This window comes from Mytilus galloprovincialis, chromosome 14 (genome assembly GCF_965363235.1).
Source record: "Mytilus galloprovincialis chromosome 14, xbMytGall1.hap1.1, whole genome shotgun sequence".
Taxonomy (NCBI): Eukaryota; Metazoa; Mollusca; class Bivalvia; order Mytilida; family Mytilidae; genus Mytilus; species Mytilus galloprovincialis.
This window is the reverse complement of record NC_134851.1, coordinates 24,372,679-24,378,041: the sequence shown is the minus strand read 5'-3', so window position 1 is coordinate 24,378,041 and position 5,363 is coordinate 24,372,679. Positions and strand designations below refer to the sequence as shown.

General features: G+C 31.6%; 1 long non-coding RNA gene across 1 annotated transcript; it reads right to left on the bottom strand.

Moving 5' to 3' along the window:
- On the bottom strand, window positions 1-1,113 carry LOC143059864 (uncharacterized). The gene is made up of 3 exons (XR_012973641.1): window positions 1,048-1,113; window positions 556-732; window positions 1-106 (listed from the first exon to the last, which is right to left on the bottom strand). It is a non-coding gene; the product is annotated as an uncharacterized LOC143059864 (long non-coding RNA).
- Between the last annotated feature and the right edge of the window lie 4,250 nt (window positions 1,114-5,363).

Below are 5,363 nucleotides of genomic sequence, written 5' to 3'. Positions count from 1 at the left end.
TCTCCGGTTTCTGTAACTATATGATCATTTTCCAACTGCCTCCCTTTGTTTGTCTCCTGAACTTCTTGGTGTTCTTCATTAGGTTCCGACACAATATCCATGGCTTCTTTAATAAAAATAAGTTTAAACAAATTAAACTTTATAGTCGATGGTTGTGTAACGTCCAGTGGCAAATTTAACGCAAACATATAAAATATTAACATGATAACACAGTAAATTTAAAATATGCATTATTTTTATATAGATAAGACCGTTGGGTTTCCCGTTTGAATGGTTTCATACTAGTAATTTAGGGGCCCTTTATAGCTTGTTGTTGAGTCAAGGCTCCGTGTTGAAGGCCGTACATTGACCTATAATGGTTTACTTTTAAAAAAAAATGTTATTTGGATGGAGAGTTGTCTCCTTGGCACTCACACCACATCTTCCTTTATCTATTTACATTTTTTTTCTCATAAAATTGTATTTTAAAATTAACTTTGTTTAACTAATATCAAGGCCTTAAAAAGTAAAACCTTTCAGATTACTATTGGAGTAAATAAAGACTTGTATTATTACCTTCAAACGTTACATCTCTGTCATTTATGTTTCTCAACATCTCCAAATTTCCATTTTCATCTTCATTTATGTTACTTTCAGGTAATATTTCACCAATCTCTTTTCTTCATTTTCTACATCTAAGTGTGCCTGTGCTAGGAAATTTCTTTCATCTTCAGTTAGGAGCACAAATGGAAGCTATAAAAAAAGAACTGGTTTTATTGCCCGTAATTTTTTCACCAATGCTACAATAGATACGTTATATTTACATACAGTACATGTATCACTTTGGCATTTTATAATATTTTAGAATAATTTATGAATGAAATAGAATGAATTTAGTGTAAAACTTTCATATAGTTTCATACAAGATGTGTGTATGTGTGTGTGTGTGTTACTCTGTTTGTGTTGTGTTGTGTTTTTTTTTTATTTTTTTATTTTTTTTTTATATATTTCAGCTGTTTAATTCGCCATATATCTTAAAATAAAGCATTAAGCTAAGTTTATAGTTACCTGTTCATCAATAGGTGGTGCAAAGTTAGGTCTTTTAAAGTAAAGTTGATATGGTGTAGAAGGCTTGTGTACCCTGTTGTTGTAGTTGTAATAAAATTCTGGCAATTTTGAAGGCCAGTCTTTTTCTAACGACATCTCTTTTCTAAAATATTCAGTAAGTGTTCTGTTAAAGCGTTCTACGCGTCCTTGGCTTTGTGGATGATAGGGACGTCCATGTATCTGCCTGGTCTTAAAAATTGTTACAGCCTTGGCAGTTTACGTTTAATTTAAATAGTACCTTGATGCTTTCTCTAACGACAGGAAATACTGTACTTCTTAAACAGTCATAAATTGCCTCATATTTTCTATGGTCTTTCATGTGGTTTTTGTTAATCAGGTGAATTAATTGCTCTTTGTCTAAACATTTGCTATGATTGCTATTTAAGTCTTGAGATTTTTTGTAGATACATTTAGATTCTTGATCATAAAAGTAAAGCGACAAAATTGTTTTACCATTCTGTCAGAAAACGGCACTTTCAATTCGTCAACAATTTTCTTTGCTCCCCAATTTTGATGTTCTTCTTTGGCCTTTGCAATCTGTACAATGTACGGCATATCCGCCCAAAACGATTCTGGATTTGGATCCTTTGAAATACCTTTTTTGCGCTTATTTGATATAGTGTAACCTTCATTTGGAATAGTGTCCTGCTCCGCCATTATTCCTTTTTTGCAATGAAGTCATATACTTGATGACATTTTGCTATATTTTACGTCGATGAAAGGACATAGATTGGAGCCAAAAATGGCCATAGATTTGGGTAAATAAAGGACATAGATTTGAGACAATACAGGACATAGATTTGGAACATCTATGACGCAATATTTAAAAAGGACATAGATTTGGGGAAAGGACATAGATTTGAGGCCGGACATAAATTTTAGGCTTACATATATAATACATTACGAAAGAAAAAAAACTCTGAATTGTTAAAAAGCAATTGACAATTTAATAATAATATATTTTCCGTAAACAGATTGAAAATTTACTGTTTTTTGCAATTAATAATATGTGTCTCCATGCTGTAGCTACCGCTTAAGTACTGAAGATATCACGTCACTAGATAGCCAATATCAAACAGCAAGTGGAAGCAAATCAAGCAAATTCAGAAAAGTACACTACTTGGAAATGTCCATTTTACAATCCGTTGAATTCTTGAAACACATACAAGAGTTTACCCCCTGACATACATATAAAACCTACCGTGTTTGTCATAACCTTTCGAAATTTGAATTGAACGTTCTATTCGTATCAAATTTGGTCTTTTAACTGTTATCATACTTGAGCCAGTCCAGCGAAAAGATACAAACAGTCCTTTTGATAAACTTTACAGGACACGTTATTAAAGTTTGTTATAATATTTTTTGAAAAATTACTTTACCCGAAAACACAATACATTAATGTATATATTCATAAAATTGTCAATTATATCCCGAATTTGTCAATTAAAACAGAAAAGACGTTGAAATATCACATTTTTGGGGTATTTGAGCAAGTGTAAAATCATTTGTTCACCTGACTAATGCAAACTGACCAGAAACTTAAAATTTTTCGACACTATAGCCATAAAAAGTCAATAGTTTTCCTCAGTTCTACAGTTCTAAAGAAAGTAAAACAACATTCAAACATGAGGGAAAATACAAAAATTATGTCATCTTGTGTTTTAGAAATTGAAATATGGTGTATAAATGTTTGCATATCAGTCTTGCGTTATATCATCTTTTCCGCAAGTTTTTTGCTCTCTGTTTGGAATTAAATAATAATTAAGATCCATTTTTTTGAAATCTGGCAATAATTTGTTTCGGTAATTGCCAATGGCAGTAATCAGTGTTTAAGAACATAAGTTTGTTTCGACCAGTTAGTCAAACGCGTTTCGTTAAGGTATACTTTTTCACTTTTTATGTCTTTTAAAAAAATGTTGTTTGTGCTGTATTTAGACCCTACTACCAAAAACATTTGTGTTGCATGCACTCGTAGAAAAATTGCGGTTTTTATTCAACGCAATTATAGGTTTGAACATTGTTTTTAATTTAGACTTGTTTATCAAATGCAGACCTAGTATAATTTTAGGATGGTTTAAACAGGTTGTGTTGTTCGTCATTACAGACGTGATTTTTTGTCGGTTAAATTATATTATGAATACTGTGCCAAGAAAACCGTTGAAATCATAGTTCATATATATATATAATTTACATGTGTACGCACTAGATTGAATTTCGATGTTTACGAATGAACCTTCTAATGTGGAGCGTGTACCAAGTTAAGAATGCTATTAATCGAAAGAATTTGTCCTATGACAACTATGATACACAACGACTGCATTATGCTGTTGATCATTGTAATATGCAGTGGTCAAAACATTATATGCAGTGGTCAAAGCTTTATATGCAGTGATCAAAGTATTATATGCAGTGGTCAAAGCATTATATACAGTTATAATTGAAATTTTCAGCAAACTAAACGAAACAGTTATTGAATTCATGTAATTATAATTCGATTGAAATCGTTATCAATGAAAAAATAACATCTGCTATTGTCTGCAGATTGGATAGACATCATTTTATTAATTTAGGGGTCATTTATTTCAAGAAAATGACGAATCAAAAAATTGAATGCAATTATTATAGTTATGTTTAGCTTGAGAATTACGACTGCATAATGCAATTTGACTATAATGAATGATAATACTGAAACATTAAATGACATTAATATATAATGAATTTCTCGAGTTCATTTCATATTGAACTACAAAATCTTATATGCCGCTTAAAGTCTTTGGTCAATATTCGGTATATTTCATATTTACGTAAGACTCATATAAACGTTCACCGGGAACCTATGATCGAGGTCCGTTTCTCAAATGACGCCTTGCCAAGAATTTACACCAAAACTATTACTGGTAGTGTCATCTTTTCGATGTCTTGTATGATTTGATCATTTGTTCCCACTTTGATGTTGTTGTTTTTTGTTTTATTTTCTCTGAAGTGAACGTTTTAAGTTGGTTTAATGCTGTCCACATATACATTTTTTTGTTTAATATTATATACATATCCCAATGACTTCTGTAATGAAATAACAAGGGATAAAGCATCCCGTCACAAATGATTAAATGAAACAAATTGAAAAAAACGAGCATAGACAAATGACAATAGGAAACCACCAACAGCAGATTCAGCACTCTGACAGAAATATTTTGCGTACAAAAAACAAGTAGATCCACTCAATCTACGTACGATGTTTCATTCCTCTCATATCACATAGAAAATGAAATTTGGATATGCGTTAATGCAGCACTAACTGAACGACAAAGATAATCGTACAACACTAGAGCCATACAGTCGGTACCAATAGTTAGCTATCTATACAATATATACAAAAGCCCAGTTTACTCAGATTGTATTCCAACATTTTTATGTGGACCTTCGTTAATATCAAAGAAGTGCTCAAATGGTATTCCTCTTTAACTTGTAGTTGATTTCATTTGGACCTTAATTATGTTAATACACATTTTAATCAGAATCATTCATGATTACAAAATATGTCGAGATGATTAATCTTTTATCAAGGTCTTGTGTTGTTATCACAGATGTGCGATATAAAAGAAATCATTCCTCTTTGAGTTTTAGTATTTTAATGCAAAACTTAACTAGAATTTTATGAGGTCGAGGTGACCAAATTTTTTCACGGACATTCGTTACTATTCAAGATGTGCGCACTAAAAGTAGATCATTCCTCTTTGACTCGCATTTTGTTCCGATCTTGACAATAAAACGCAAAACTTAGCCCTTAAGTTTTCTCGATTAAATTGTTTCATGCTTTTCATGTCGGGGCCTATATATCCGTTAGACAAAGGCCAAACTGTTGCCTATAATTGCTGACATCCACCTCATTTGAACTCGAGAAAGTTTTCTCATTCGCAATCATGAATTATCTCCATATTTTTATATAAACCTTGACAAACAAACAAGCAACGTAGTGAACGCAATATCCACTCAAAAACTCCGTTTTCTAAATGGACGAGAAAGAGACGAATACTAAATAAAATCCAATGTTTAACTTGTCTGAATATAGGGTAAATGCTCCTAATACAAATGTATTATTTGATATGAACATCAACCAAAACCAAAACAGGTGTTTATCTGAATTTGTAACATAAAATCGATGCTTTTATATATGATGATATATATTTATGCTTAAGGATGCTGCTCATATGTAGTAGACAAACTGCTTTACGTGCCCAAAAAGCTTGCAACAGTTGGATACATTTGATGTGAAGTTA